Raw genomic sequence first — 17,703 nt, 5'->3', positions numbered from 1 at the left:
CTGCCAAAAAACAACCCGTGATAACTGATATGGGCGTCCTGCTTGGATTATTGTGGACAGTGAGTGATGGGCTTCGATCTCATCCCCTTCGCGTTCGCTATGCACGGGGAAGCCGAAGCGGTCAAATAAAACACCCTTCTCTGTTATATCGCAAAATTTTATGATCGCGCCGCGTCGAATATTTTAAGCGAGAGTGGATTCCGTGCATTTTTCAAAAGTCATTTAGAAATAACAATTATGAGACATTTATATGAAATGCATGTTGCGAACGACGCAATGTTATTATAACGCACAGCTTTTATAAAAATTAAATAAGGAACTTATGGAATTAAATCAATCCCCTTCTTCCTTCCCTTTTTCCCTCTCTCTCTTTCTCTCTCGTATAAATAAACTACATCATATCTCTATTATATTAATTTGATATCAGTTTTCTATCTTTTATAATTTATTCATTTACCTTACTTTATTCATTTATCTTTATAATTTATTCATTTTAATTGTATATTAATCTGAATTATTAAATTGTACATTTATAAATCTAAAGATAAATATATATATAAGAATAATTTGAGAAAAGTGCAATTTTTTTTCCATTATATAAATTATCAATTTTTTTTCCCATATATTATTTATTTTATACTTTCTAATATCTTTGCGTCATTTAATAGTCCAAGTGGCTATTATGAAATAATATCTCGTTGTTCCGCGCGATGCGAACTGCAGTATCCGATATCTCTTCCGCAAATGTGGATTGCCACGAACAAATAGCAGGAGCAACGAACAAATTAGCATTGACCGCCGAAGAAACGCCGAATCGATCCAGCGGACAACCGATGCTCGCGCGCGCGATCTGGCAGCTTGAGTTGTAGTGGACAGTGAGTGATTGGTAGCGATTCTCTTTCGATCTCCCGGCAGCCGCGTGGAAAATGGGAAATGCGGTCGAGAGCGTTCGTTGGCTCGTCCCGCGGGTTGCAGCCAACTGATGCGAGCTGCAGTGTTTACAGCAGAACGACGTTCCGGCAACTCGAAGTGTAACCCGAGGGCAAGCTGCAGCCACGGTAGAAAAAACATCTCGGAGGACGAGGCGAGATCTTGAGGAATTAGGGAAGAACAACCGGGAGGGGGAGAGGGGTAGGTGAGGGTGAAGCGGCCATTTGCCGGAACGTGCGGAAGAAACGTTGCAACAGCCGGGAAAAGGTGAAACGGTAACGTCAGGACGCGGACGGACGGACCACATCGACGGAAAAGAAACAAAGGGAGAGCGGCGTGGAGGGCGCGGACGTGATGAGTTTAAGGAAAGTTACGAGGAAGGCAAACGCGCGCGCGCGGGGGAGAGAAGGCAATAAGGGAATACCGCCGAAAGAAACAACAACGAAGAGGCGGCCGAGAAAGTAATAGGAAGATAGAAATACCGAGTGTGCGCGGGTGGAGCGTGGAGCGCTTCCTTCTCCGCGGCATATTTTGCGCGGTTACGAGATACCCTGTGTTTCATAAAGCGAATTGGCTCTCGCGAATTGTTTCATCCTGGCGATGAATATTAGGCAATACCGCGAAAGTAAGCCGCTCGTCCATTTCTGCGAGAGAAAGAGAAAGATTGAAATTTATTATGATGGCGTGCTGACGATCGGATTTTCTTCTCATCGTTAACATAAATGTATTCAAATTTTTTTATAATTATATATTTAACATATTTTCTCTACTATCTTTTTTTTTACCATTTTTAAACTTTTTTTTTTTTTAAGTAGAATGTTATTTATCTTCACGTGTCTGATAAAATCGAATAGTTTCCAAATTGAATATCAAATTCTATAAAAAAAGCACGCAATAATATATTGTTTCTTCTTACAAAATATATAAAATTAATAACGTTGTATGAAAGTTCTCTAAACTTAATTAATAATAATAAATATGATTGGGTACAAGGTGTAGAGCTATATATATATATATATATATATATATATATATATATATAATTAAGTATATTATATTATATATTTTGTAAGAAGAAACAATATATTATTACGTGCTTTTTTTTATAGAATTTGATTCAATTTGAAAAATATTCGATTTTATCAGACACGTGAAGGTAAACAACATTCTGCTTTTATAAAAAAAAATAACATTCTACCTAAAAATCTGACAGTGATTCAGAAATTCGTTGATTGGTTGATACAATGCAACAATAAAATCTTGTTTTCAGATCGATAAAAAAATGTATATATGTAACTAATAAAGATTAGAAGGAAATTTTAGTATTTCAATTTTTCTCAGCGATGCTTACCAAACCTAACCAATTGAAAATATCTATACAAGTACAATATTGTTGTGCACGCTTACGCAATACGCACGGTTCAATCACTCTATTTTTTCAAAGCGGACCGACAAATTGGCAGACAAGTTGCTTGAGTAACGGACAGTGAGTGATTGTTAACGATTCGGTTAGCGCGAACCTTTAGCCTTTATTGACACTATATGTGAAACCAATCGTACACCCTCACTCATTCATCGTGCATGCCTAAGGATTTTACGAGGGTTGAACGCCACTCTCGTGCATCCGGTTTTTATTAGTATCTTGGCGAAATTATTATTATTATTATTATTATTATGTCAACGCATCATCGTGATAAATGTTTTACGAGGTACTTTAGTCAATGAATTTTTATAATTATACGTTAAAATATGCAGTTTTTGTTTTCGATAAATCGGTTATGGGTAAATACTTTAATTCTAAGCCTATGAGAGGATGTATCGATATATGTTATATACATTTAAAAAGAAACACAAAGATTTACGACTTAAATTATATGTAACTAAAATAAATCTGACACTCAAATATTCTCTATAAAAATGAAAAACCGTTTTCGCAGTTTTACGTGAAATAATAAGAGTTGTACTATGTAATCATATTGGTTGCTTTTAATAGAAAAAGTTATCAGAGCTAAAGTTTATATATATATATATATATATATATATTTATTTATTTATGTAAAACACAGACATACGACTGCTTTATTGCTGTAGTATAGTAGTCCGTACTTCCGCTGTAAAATGACTTTTTCCTCGAAGGTGCACTCCTTGCCTCTGTAGAAGGGATTAAGTCAGTGGCTAGACCCATGAGGAAGTGCATCTCGTCACGGAACTTTTAAGTAGCCGCAGAAGATACGCGAAACTACCTTAGTTACTACTATACATTTCCTTCGTTCAACTCACCACTTTCACTGCAATTAATCAGCAGAATGTGCAACCATGACTCAACTTTTAGTTCAAGTATTCACACCTTAGTTCCCGTTTATCTTTAATGACAAATTTGTTGTTACGTAACAAATATAATAAATAATGTGATAAAATATTTTAATTTTTCTGTCTTGATGATAAAAATCTCTATTAAAATTAAAATACTACTTAATTTCTCAATGAAACATTTTTATTATTCACGCATGCTACATTTGTGCGATATACAACTCTATAACTGTTTGCGATAAATTATTTTACAAAAGTTTCGCGTAAAAAACACACAATTGCTACTGAACGAACAGACAGCGAGTAACGTGATACACAAAAATTGCAAATGAAAAAGTTGCAACCCGTTGAAACTTTTTCCAGTATTTTTCGGTATTTTGTAAAGCATAATCTATTCACATAGGAAATGCGAACAGTTAATTCTTTACAATTCGCAGTTTAATCGGACGCGACCGGCACACTTTTCAACCGAGTTTGCGTACACAGTTGATCATAATTTTCTTTTTTTTTCCGAGTCGAGACGCACAATACCGTGTCGTGGAAAGGGGCCGCAATGCCTGGCTACGATGTTGTATAAAGAAAAGAATGCGCCGCAAGCGGCCGCGTATTTCAAAGTAAATGTCCGCTACTGCAAACGCCGCAATATCAAATACTTTTTATTTCAGCGGAACGACTAGTTGCCTCACTAAACTGTGCCTTTGTTAAAATTACAAATTCATGCCTGTACAAAATATGTACAATCTTCTTTATAGGTTGATTTTTTTGCTTGATATAATTCCAACAAGCGAAAAAGTTTAATACAGTTTACATATTAATTTATATTTTATTAGAGAAATTCTATTATATTAATATATATCATTCTATATTTTTTATCACATTTAATTTTACATAAAAGAATTAAAATCTACAGCTTTTCAAATTATTAAAATTATGTTAACAATAAGTCTAAATTGATAAAAAAAATTTACGAAATAACAAATGGGAAAAAAATTATAAAGTTTAATACGTAATATATATATATATATATATATATATATATATATATATATATACAATATAATGTATACACTGCTTTTCAATTTGTAAAGTTTGCCCAGTTTATTTATATATGTTATTTATTTATTTAATCTCTTAAAATAATCCTCTGAAAACTGTTTAAAGTAATCATATCATAATTATGTTATCTACATATAATTTTAACAATTGATTGTTAACATTCTGAAATATGTGTATATATGTCCATATTACATACGTCTTTATATGTCGATTCGTATATCCCGTGCAAATTCGTAAAATTATATGGCAAGACATAAAGGGGATTCCATGGCGGACAAATGGAAGTTCACGGCGGAAATCAAACTTTCATCGTGGAAATGTCGGGAATTTGGGAAGCGACATCAGAGGAATTCGCAGGATCGTTACAGGATCGAGTGAGCCGCTCGAATGCGAGTCCTGACTAGGATATTAGACGATGCTTACCAGAAGAACGGGCAATAAAGGTCGTACGAGGGAACCTAATTCGAGTCGGCGAAAGAGAATATCCGGAAATAAAAAGAATTTTAGCGGATATTCTGCGAATTGTCGGAGAGTTTCATCGAGTTTAATCGATAGCTCGATTTTAAATGACTGTAAAATACGCGATTATCCTTGTCTAATAATTATTATTTATATTATTTATTATTTATTATTATTCAAAGATCAAGATATTTTTAGATTTATAATGTTTATATATGTATATACGTAAGTTTAATCTAGATATATACTTTTCTTTGTGCATTATTTATTTCATAATTGCAAAGAAACTTTCCGAAAAAATGAACTTTTATACAAACTTCATGCAAATTTCTTTCAAAAATTATCTTAAAATTGAGCGTTTTCTCAATTTATCTATTACTCTTGCAATAATATTTGCACACTGTATACCAAGCTTTAATTTCTTTAAATTAGTCTTATAAGATCCACTGCTCGTGTTACTATTATCTCTTCTGTGTACGTAGCAACGTCGGAGATATGACTCCACTGTAATAATATCTAGCATGATTTAGCGGTAACGCTTGGGGCCAACCGCGACGTGCCATCGTAAAGTGCACAGACGGTTACATGAATCCCTTTGATCCATGCGTGTAAGGACGGCAAGAGTTGCGCATCGCCAACTTGACTGTTCCTAGATCATAGACTTTCCATTCGAGATAACAAGAAGAAGATAAGATTATCATAAAATATTTTTATGACGTTGCAAGTTTTTTCTTAAAATAATTTTATTTAAAATATCTTATAACTCTATATATTTCATGTTACAACGTAAAATTAATTCTCATCTTGTTTAACCCTTATTCCGTACTGATGGATCATTTTTGTCTGTGATTTTTCTAACAACGTCAATTTCTCGAAAACGAATAATCATAAAATAATATATTTAAGTAAATTATTTTTCAAATTTATTATTTTAGTCTTTATTTGGAATGTTCAAAGAAGGTATATACATTTTTTCAGATTTTTTAAAACACTTTTACATATTAATAAACTTATCGAAAATACGCTGACCCACCTGTACAGTTAGAAGGTGCCAAAAATAACAATACGGAGTAAGAGTTAAAATCTTATTAAATAAGAAAACTAAAATTGTAACATCTATTTTGTGAATATTCCGATTTTTTTAAAAGATTTAAGTAATTCTCTATTTTCTAATTTTATATCTTCTCAAAATATTGTTTTTTCAAAACACGATTGTACGACGAATTTTCCAAGCGTCTTCCAAAAAAGGACTCGCGGCCGCGAAATGCGAAAAACGCGTCGCACGCGTCTAAAACTCAGTTTGGACAGAACGGACTCGATTGATTCGTTCGATTAACGTTCCGAATATCGGGATGGCCGCGGATAACCACTCACTGAGGGTTCGGTGACTCGATATCTCTATCTCGTTTCCCTTTCCCTTTTCCGGTATTCACTCGCTCCCGCATCCGCGAACCGCATCCTCTGGTATCCCGCGCACACATCGAGCACGCGCTGGTCGAGGGTGCGCCGTAACGCGGCGACATGTGGACGGCCGGAAAAAAATTACGTAAATTAGTGTCAATTGCGGCCGGTGATGTTGGCGGGGGACAACGCGAAACAGTGGAACTGCGGAAAAGCATGGAACGTGAGAGGGGACACGACGAGAGAGAGAGAGAGAGAGAGAGAGAGAGAGAGAGAGAGAGAAAGCATATGGAGAGTTGCGAGGGATGACACAGCGAGTTTCCTCTGCGAGTCCGCGAGAGGGATGATGAGAGCGAGGAACGTGGGATGCGATAGATACGGCACCGTGAAGGGGTAGGAAGGGACAGGGTACAGGGTGGGCCGGTGGGACTGTATGTGATTGATGAGGCAGTGATAGCGACGGGTCTGCACTCGACACCTCGCTACTGCCACCAAACAATGCATATTCATCGGCCGTATAAATAATGCCTGTTTAATACATAAATATACATTAACGCGGGGGAGGCGCAGTAGGGACATTGTAGGAAAGGGTGAGGGAGAGGGGAAAGGGGGATAACAGCAATTCGCTATGCAAGGTAGGAGGTCGCATGTTGCAGCAGCAAACGAAGGTAATTCTGACGACTGATTTCTCGATCGAGACGGTGCTTTTACTCCAATTTTTTATCACCATTCTTTATTCCGAATATTATTCTGCACTTACTTTTTTTCTGCAGCGTTTTCGATCATTTTCTTGCATACTTGTTTCGATTATTTAAATTGAAATTTAAATCTTTATTTTTTCATTACTACATCAATATGTATTGATTATTTTGTTAGATTATTAATGATTATTAAAATATAATAATACCACCGTTTTGACACAAGAATATTTTTTAACTAATTTATGGTACTCTCTCTATCTCTCTCTCTCTCTCTCTCTCTCTCTCTCTCTCTCTCTCTCTCTCTCTTTTTCTCTCTAATGGAATGACGAATAAAATATGAATCAAATTTTAATACAATATATTAAATAATTTTATATACAATATGTTAAAATATTTTTTCTGCCTTTGTATTGAAATTTATTAAATTGTGCAAATGGACAACTATTATATTGCGTTAATAGAACAATTCATTACTTGCGAAAACAGGAGAAATTTTTAACAGAATTTTCTCTCCACTTGATATTTCAAATAAATAACAGTTTTAAATAAATGGCATAATAAATGAAAAATTATAGCCGGTGTTTTCAACAAGCAATATATCCAACGTTTTTCGCGTATTTTTTTTTTTCAAAAACATTTAATGTCTACGTATACGCAGTAAATTTTCATGTAAATGAGAGCAATGTAATGCAATGAAGTGTCACGCATATTATCGAGATGAGGTACATCCTACGCGCAAATCGAACCGAACAACTTGGAAAAATAAAAACGATTTTCTCTCTTGCGGGGTGAACGCGCGATACCTCGACCATAAAAGCGGGCGTGCAATTTTCCGAAATTTCGTTACGTCGCGCGCACAAATTCATACAATATTTATTCGAAGCAATTTTATCCGGCGCCAAGTCGACGCGACGGCGCGCCATTTTTGTTCCTCCGTATGAAGAGAACTGTCTCATAGTAAATTTAAATCTGTCGAATCGCGAATTTAAATCCGGTCGCATGATCGGGCGGGTTTTCAATTTTTTCCGTTGCCATTTATCACGACAGATTAAGCGTCCATTTATCATCACGCGGTGCCTGATGAACGACTCCGCGACTGTGTGTGTACACAATATTATACGCCGTATTATCGACGGTATGGTAATGAGTTTCTTATAAGATTCGCCGTGTCGTATTTTAGATGAATTTCCGGCAACGAGCCGCTTGACATGTTTTGCTTGGGACACAAAGTGTATTCGTTTATCCGTCAAGCTAACCGTCTCGATTAAACAAAGGGTAGAAGAGATATTAAAGGAAAGATACTTTTCTAATTTCCCTTCCTGTAATTATAGTTTTTTTTTATGCGTGATTTTTTTGTATTAAATCAATAAGAAATTATACTTAATTTATTTTTGCTCTAATATATGTTTTAGTTATTTTCTTTTGTGTATGTCAGTATTTAATATACTCAGCTTTTATAAAAAGAGGACAATCCTTATCATTTATCATACGGATTTGCATGTCTTGTCTTCAGTATTTTGAATTTATTATCGGTCATTGCGAACACGCAAATCTACGTATTAAACATGCACTTTGACACGCCGTCGCGCGATATATTCTTTGATATTTGTTTGTATTGTCTATATAATTACATATCGTCCATATAATAGCGTATTGTCTACATAATTGCGTATTGTCTATATAATAACGTGTGTATATATATATGTGTACACATGTATGCGCTATTAACTGCATTTTTATTACAAGTTATCAATTAATTTCCTGATATGGATTATCTTAGCAATGAAAATAATCGCGTTATCGATTAAAAATTAGAACAATTAAACGTTAAAATATTGAGAACTTAAAACATAATACTGAGAAAACAATTTTATATATATAATTTTACATACTTTTAGTAAAGTTATTAAATCTTTTATAAATATCCGTTATTTCATAATATTACGGAACATATTGCACACCGCGAGCGTATCTTCCCTGTTGATAACCAGTTGCTTAGATCGACCGGGAAATTCTCGCTGTAATGTCCGGAGTTAATTTCGGGAAGCCGTCATGGGAGAAGGTTCTTTGGCTTCGTCGCCGAGGGCGGTTGGCGCAAAATTAGATATCGAAAAAAAAAGGGGAACAAGGCAACAAAGAAAACCAAACTGATACGGATTCTTGTTGTTAGATTCGTGTACTTTATCTCAATTCTATTTCGAGAGTGATAGAATAACAATTGCCTATGACACCAACAAAATTCGTATCTTTAATTTCTATGTTTTCTAGTGATAGTATCTCAGAAATTTCTCTATTCTACTTGAAGAGTTCTCTTTTTTTTGTTAATCATAAAGATATTCCACAAAATCATTTAACCATATAATAAAACTGATATATATTTCTTATTTTATTTTTCCAGCTTATTTATGTGCCATAGATCTCTATCGTATTACATGTCAGATATTGAGGTTTCAAAATCATCTGTATAATGAGTTTATTTTCAAAATTAGAGACAACGATCGTGATTAATCGTAATATGCAATTTTTAAGTCATTTCGACGTCGCAGAGAACAAAGATTGAACGTATGCACGCCAATGCAATATACGACGACAACGTCAACGTACCACCGTAACTTTCGAGCTCGGCCACACGAGTAAATTACATCCGAATGACAACAGTAGCCGCACCGATATCGTAGCGGTGTGTCGCTCGAATCCGATTGTATCGCAGTACAGCGAACGCGCGAGCGATTTAATTTCGTGAGATCGCTCGCCGCGTAAATAAACTGGTGCCAACTTCAAAAAAGGCGTCATCATTCTAAGCAAGTATTTACACATGCGAAAGTTTGTCCGATTGATTGCACGATATAAAGGTATAATAAAATGAAGTTTAAGAGATTAAATTTTATAAAATTGGTTTATTTCTCTCTAAATTCATACTATCCAATCCACATTCTTATTCTTAGTCAAATTATTAATACACGCAATTTTGGGCCATTATTTTTTAAATAAACAAAAATTAACAATTCGGTCTGTTATATACAGACATATGTGTCGTTGTCATCTTTTCATAATTTTTTAATTACTTTGCCATTTCAAATAAATTACGTTGTATGAATTTTTTAAAAAGTTGTATATAAGCATTGTAGAAATAAGAAACATAAAAGTATTAGAATTTTTACTAATTTTAAAGTATATTTTATATAAGTAAGAAGGAATAAGAAACGTTCGTCGATTACATTCGTATATATGAGAAATAAATCAAAATTTGATTAAAATCTTTCAAAATTTTCCTTTTTAACATATTCTTTACAAACATGTTCGAAATTAACTATGAAATGAAAATTAAATTATCAAAAATTCTCTTTACAAATTATTAACATATTTGACAAAAATGTTAAATGTGGATTAAATTCTATACAAAATACAGTAGCTTCCACAACGATCTGTACTAAAAACTCAGGGTTTGGAATTCGCAACGGTCCCTTGTGTTGCGCTTCTACATCGACCGTACTCTCGCTATAATCAATCCATTCGAGGCAACAGAGAAACAGAGAATGTATGTGTGTGTGTGTATGTAAAAGAGAAAGAGAAAGATAGAGATAGAGAGAGAACAAGCGCGTGTTAACGATCCACTGATCAATTAGGCTTCGCGTGCGACGCGTGCGATGCCCGCACTGAAGGCCGTAGAGAAGAGGAGTGCATCTCCACCCTCCGTTCGCGTGGCAGCGGCGTGTAACACGTGTAACACGTCGGACAGGGACGAAGAAGAAGCGTGCTCGGATCGCTGGCGTGCAGAATTACGAGAAGATCGCGTGCTAAACGATTTTGCTCTTTGCCCTCTCCGCGCCGTTCTTCCACCCCCTCGTGGTTCTCACCCTTTCTCCGCGCCGTTCTTCTTCTCGGACAGTAGGGCGTCGCATAGGACATTACAGATCGCAGGTATTGTATTATGCACGGACTTACTATCTTCAGCGAGATTGGGTCGAGTATTTTCAGAATTACCCTATAAAGCCCGAAAAAGTCTATGCGTTCTTATCCGAGTTCTTTTAATCAGATCAATACGCATAAAATGTTACATTTAGAAGAGTTTTTTTTTTTAATAAAATGTAATTATATTTTAAATATTTATTTATATTTCAAACAGAGCAAACTTAATACTCGAACTAAAGTATGATTCGTTTGTAATTTATAAGAAATTGTTTATGTAACAGATTTGCATGTGAATACTAAAAAAAAAAAAACGGTGATAAAAATAGTATTAAAAAAAAATCAATACCTTTAAACACTAGGATTTTTTAAAAAGAAGTTTTAAAAAATATTTAGAAAATAAAATCGCGAAAAAATGATTGAAAAACGTTAAAAAGAAAAAGTAAAATGACGTTGTGTTGCCTGTGATTGAACTTTGAATTTATGAGATTTATAGCACAGCGTGCAAAAAATTATACTCTAGTGAGATACGATCCACCTGAACGTGGACCACGTTGTAACGTAATCGTCGCAAATTTACAGCAGGTAAACGATATCCTCTTTGTTGTTGAAGAGTGAGCTGCTGCGGTTGTCAAGCTAATAAATTTCGGATATCCACGTCCGCGTGGCTACATGTCCGCGCGCGCGCGAGCGTACTGGAAGCAACAATATAAACCGAGAAGAGAGCATAAATCATTTTAACGCCCTTCGCCTTCAATGGCTGATGCGTCCAATTTTTACATGCAACACGACGCGACACGACGAGCGTAGCACGATATATCGATAATTGCGGTTTTTGTCACAATGTCTCGACAACGCCCGGCGTGAAATAATCGAAATTTTTCAGCAGCTTGTTATGTCGTGAGCTAAACAATGCCGCGTTTATTAAACTGTTCTCGCAATATAAAACATCGGCCGGCGCCGTCTATTGTATATAGGAATGAGGACGTTAAAACATTAAATACACGTGAAAGTCGATCGTGTCATTGTCGCGAATGTATTCTTCATTGGTTTATCTTTTAAATTTAAATATCTGTTACTAGAATTTATTTATACTTATCGCTTGAATGCAAAATGTAAAATGAAATCAAACTGCGATAACAGTATTAATCTTTAATGTATTATATTGAATAATATAATAAATTTCTCAAATCTGTTTTCTCTCTCTAAAACGATTCTTTAATGTTTCCTGACAACGACCTAATTTTCTACTCTATTTTGCGTAATATCAACTTATATCTTTGATATTATATCTCTAATATTCTTCGTTTTTGTCGATTCACTAAAAAGCTCGAAATAATTCGTCCTTTCGGTAAAAACAATTGGCATTTTGGAAAATCACATAAATCGCGATGAAGGAGAAAATGCGGAATCGATTGTCAAGATTCTTAATGGGCGGGAAAAAAGCAAATAAGAGAGAGAAAGGAAGGTAGTAAGATACTCGCCGATAGTTCACCGATAGTCCACCCTCGCAATCCCCTTTTCTCGACCTTCCCTTACCGCTCTTATCCGTCCGCCTCTTCTCGTTGCGCTGCATTCTGGTGGCGCACGAGCCACCAGTATAATGCACGGAAGTCCACGAAGAGCCGAAAAAGGAAATAAACAAGTCTCTAACTGAAATCGGGAATGTGAAGTGGATGGTAGTTTAAAACGATTCGGCTCCCGGTTGCTCTTTCCTCTCTCTTTCTTTCTCTCTTTTTCTGTCTCCCTTCCGTTCTTTCTTTTTGCCCGACCGATAGTCGCATTCCACTCCCTCTCCGGTCAGAGCGGCTCTTAAATATAAGCGCACATATATCACTCACTCACGACACAGACACACCTGAACATATACACATGCACACGTGTTTGTATCGATATTCGGTACTTGCTATTCGGCACTTACATGGCCCACATGAGTAGCAAGTTAAATGATACTCGAAAGCGAAGCGAATTCAAGTAATACGGGGAGTCACAAATCCGTCATTTCAGAAGAACGAGCTAGCGGTGTGTGTAAGATGTGTTCATAAATAATGGAACCCTCGAATTCTTGCGAAGACCTATGTATGCTCTACTTCGCTCCTTTTCTGCGACGCGATTGGAATTTTAACGCTCTGTGTCAAATTCGTTATTTTTGTTTTAATGGAATGCCGAGAGAAATAACACAATTAAATTTACATTTCACGCGAATGTATCAATTGCGTTCCGTTAATGAAACAATATGGTATACACTTTTGAATAAACTTGTAAGCTAAAATACAAATTAAAATTGTTATCACGTGTGCATTGGTTAAAATAAATATTACGATAAACGCTAATAAATTTGTAAAAATATAAAACCACGTAAAAATTGATTGAAAAAAACCTGTAAAATGCACGAAATAATTGTAAAGGAAATTTGATACGTTATATTTAAATGTTTCGCGAATTCTAATATATACTCTGTGAAAAATTTTATTTCACTAATTAAAATTATCACATTCAGGTTACGAATACTTTTGTCGCATTTAAAACTCGTTATCTCTTTATCTGAAAAAGTATTTACACTTAAAAAAAATTTATAAAATAACGTAAAAAATACATATAATATAATTCTTAATATTGACTTTGTATGTCAATTATTTTCGAATTTAAAACAATTAATTTTTACTGCATTTTATTCGAAAGAATTTATAAGTTTCTATTTTTATTAATTTTCTACATAAGCCAAAGAGAATATCGTCAAATGCATAACACTTTATAAAACAATACGGGATACTTATATTTCATAGATTTCTATAATACATCGAGATACCTGAACTACCGTTTTCACCATTCGTTCGATATTCACGAGGCGCATTGCCTCTCGTACTCTCGATTATATATTGCACGCTCCCACCATCAGAAGAAACGAACAGATAGAGAAGAAAATAGCTGGCGCGGTTAATTAAGCGGACTCTAGCAGAGACTAGTGCACCTTCCTTCCGACTGAAAACCTATTAGCTCAGCTACAGACGATCGATGCACGTCTCGGTTAAACTAATCTATATTTACGGTACAAAGATTGGACCGACAATTTCAATGGAATACGTTTCCGATTCTAAACTAAAAAATACTGAATGTTTTGATCAAAAGGAAAAAATGTTAGGCGATTCATAAAATACAAGATTCTAAGATTTGAGCTGTCTTAAATATTATAAAGAAGAATTGATCGACTTCAATTTATAAAAATAGCTATATCATAAAAGTAACAAAATTATATCGATTCGTCTTCTATCTATAATATTGATCTTAAAAAATGAATAGATAAGGATGTAATACGATATTCATTTTACGCTTTAAAGTCTTTGAGAGAAATCCAAGATATAAAATATCGAGAAAATCCGATTATTATATAAAAAAAATCGTGCACAACTAGAGCGGTTATAATAAGGTATAAATATAAAATTAGAAGTGTGTGGTCCAGAAGCAGAGAGAGAGAGAGAGAGAGAGAGAGAGAGAGAGAGTGAGATAGAGTATATGAATTAATACGCTTATAAATTATGTACGCGCGTAAATGCCTATCGCCCCGGCTATTAAACGCTCGACAAGCGCAGTTCCCCTTTAGTCTCGTGTAACACACTCTCTCGTGTAATATCATTTCCGCATAAATCTTATAAAGCGCGCGGCTGACGCTAGCGACGGCGGCGTGACTGGCTGGCGAGTCGCGTTTAAACCGCGAAGATGAGAGGAGCGAGATAAGAGGAAAAAAGCTTGCAGGAAAATGGATGCGTCATGTACTGTAACTTACTTTGCCGCACGAGTTAATCTAACTATGAAGTTTCCCATATAAGGGTGGGCGCGCGCGCGCTCTTTCTCTTAAGTAGTTTAAGTTAATCAATGCTAATTTCGTTCCGCTTTAGAGCGGCAAACGAGATTTACGCAATCGGGCGTATCTCTTGAACCGTGTTTCTTCGCGGTCCACAGTCTCTGTCGGACTCTTGTGACGCTGATTAGTATTCTTCATAATCTCGATTAAATGGTGAAAACCGCGTGACTTATTGTTCGCGCATTGCGCAGAATTAAGTTTCAACTCGGGTGATAATTCCATACCGTGCAACGGGATAATGATAAATTTCGTAGAAATGCAAAAGTTCTAATTGTAAGATACATTTTTGATAATAATTTTCACGATATGGATATTGCGGATTTATTGAAAAGATGTGTTTCTTTTGTAAATATGTGTAAGAACAAAATTATGAAAATTTTGTTTAAAAAAAGTTTTCAATGTGCATGCAGCTAAATTTTGTTATTCGTAATATTATTTTAAGGAATATTTTTTTGGACAGCTTGAAAGTTGACGTGATAACTAAAATATGTATAATCATTAAAAATATAATGCTCTTAAATATAAAACATTGATAGACATATGCAAATTAGAAATATGGAAAAAAAGATTGTAACAAAAGGAATGTCTGTTATCGTTATCTCGCCTGGGAGAAAAACAAGCGTGTTTACTATTAAAAATTCAATTGTATTTCACTAGTGTGATCGATGTAGATCAATAAAATCAATCAAAAACAAAAAAAAACGTACTTTCCGGCATGAAAAACAATGAATTAATATCTAAATGATAAATGGCTTGGTGGGCGGATCGTCCCATAATTATTGGAAAACGCGAATCCTGCGGTAAGATAGCTCAAATGATTATCCTTCTCTACCTATTTCGCGTGTGCGTCGTGAGAAACTATTAGAAAGGAAATCCCCAAAGATATACTGCGCTTATTTAAAAGTAATTAAACTCTCTGCGTATAATTCGAACTTATGTTAAGTTTTCTTTATATCTCCAGTCTTATTCTAAACTGTTTCAAAAGTGTAATTCTCTCTCTCTCTCTCGCTCTCTCTTTCTCTCTCTTTTAAAATGTATCAAATTTGCAAAATGCTTCTTTATAGATAATTTATGTATCTATCTGTTTATTACTATGCAAATTTATTATATAAAAGACAATTAAAATTTAATTAATCGACATAATATCGGTAAATAAAACAGTATGCATTAACTGTATGTGATAACTGAAAACTTTACTTTTTATTATATATATATATATATATATATATATATATATATAATAAAAGTATAATATATAATATAGTAATATATGTATACCGTCTAATGTGTGTATAATTTATATGTTTAAATTAATTATGCACACAATAATGTAGCAGATTAAGAAAAATTATATTATATATAATAAAAATTACATATATATATATATATATATATATATATATATATAGTAATTTATATGTAAATTATATTTATAATTATATATATATATATATATATATATATATATATATAATTTTTATTATATATAATAATTTTTCTTAATCTGTCACATTTTTAATCAGCTACATTATTGTGTTGCATAATTAATTTAAACATATAAGTTATATACATATTAGACGGTAAACATATATTACTATTTAAATATTAATCTTTTCCGCGAAATTATTACTTTGTTGAAAATTTTCTTATTTTTAATCCGTACATTATAAACAATTTTTTATCAACATTTCTTTGTATCGTCCTTTATTATTTTCATAAAATGTTAAACGAGAAGTACCGCAAATTAGATATTTAGCAGATGCGCAAAAGAATAGACTTAAGAAAATGATTTCCTTATACTATGACATTCTGTCATATATCCATTTTCCGATGAATCTAATCTAAGCGATTTCTATGAGCATGGCACAGAAAAGCGGAAAGAGAAAATAGAAATAAACGATATTGCGTAAACCGTCGCTATTTCCGTCTCTTTCAGAAGAAAGAACGAAGCACGGCGAGACGGAGAGATAGGTACATCTGGGAAACAGTTACATTTTACGATCTCTCGCCGCGGGCCACGAATATCGCGGACATAAAAGCGCTGCGAGAGGAAAAAGAAGGAAAACTCGTGCGGCAACGCTTTTTCGTTTTAAAAAAAGCAGCAGATAATTGTTCTCGAATTGCTTTGAGATGGCATCGCGTCAATCTGCTTCGTCGCACTGTCGCAAATTTTGTGAAGAATTAATTTCATAGTTGAATACCGCAATTCTGACAATGAGTAGGATATGTATCACCACCTACGAAGTTATACGAAAATACAGGAGCGTGGAAAATCTGTCATCGTGACACTACTTATTGCACGTTTACTGACAGAAATCTACGTACGCGCATCTAATATTATGTAGTGTGAAAGTACTGAACATTTTATTTTCTATTATGATAGAAATGCCACTGACTTAATATATAACTATGTACGACAAAAAGAATTGAAGATGTAAATTGATAATGTTAATAACTCATGATATTTTTTTATATAGTTTGCTTCAGAATTATCATTTGTAGAGTTATTATTTTAGGAATTAATTATATTTTATAGTTGAATAAAATAAACAAGATTGATCAATCAAGTTCAATACTACTTTAAACAGATTGAAAATGACGTTTAACTCTTAAATAATAAAAGATTTTTATTATTTAAGCTACACAAGAAGATAAGAAGCTTATATTCTTAAGATCTATTTTAAGTAAAACTTGTTTTCTTAATTGAGAATCTTGATCAAACTTTATCTAATGTTTTTAAGATTGAAATTTAAAAATATCTAGTTGAATAATGAAAGAGACAGAAAGAGACAAAGTACAAATTATTTTATTTCCAAAGTTTATCGATATATGATGAATCTATCGATATATTTTATTGATAAATGAGTAACAAGTAGTAATACAAATTTATAAGTAATTTATAAAAATATTTTGTAAGATATTGAGCAAAAAAATGAGATATTTAAGATAAAAAAATAATGACGTTCTCTTCGTTGACAAAAAAAAAACATTACATTCACATGATTCACAATTATCTGCAATTAATTGGCAATTAATTTTTTGGATTGACGAGCAACAAAGAATGAAAAAAATTTT

At 33.8% G+C, this 17,703-nt stretch overlaps 1 protein-coding gene across 2 annotated transcripts in view; it reads right to left on the bottom strand.

Annotated features, from left to right (window-relative positions):
- The window catches only part of LOC140666442 (lachesin), a 136,561-nt gene that overhangs the window by 118,285 nt on the left and 573 nt on the right, over positions 1–17,703 (bottom strand). The gene's annotated exons all lie outside the window — the stretch shown is intronic.

This window comes from Anoplolepis gracilipes, chromosome 6 (genome assembly GCF_047496725.1).
Source record: "Anoplolepis gracilipes chromosome 6, ASM4749672v1, whole genome shotgun sequence".
In the NCBI taxonomy this organism is placed as follows: domain Eukaryota; kingdom Metazoa; phylum Arthropoda; class Insecta; order Hymenoptera; family Formicidae; genus Anoplolepis; species Anoplolepis gracilipes.
This window is presented reverse-complemented; position numbering and strand designations above follow the sequence as displayed.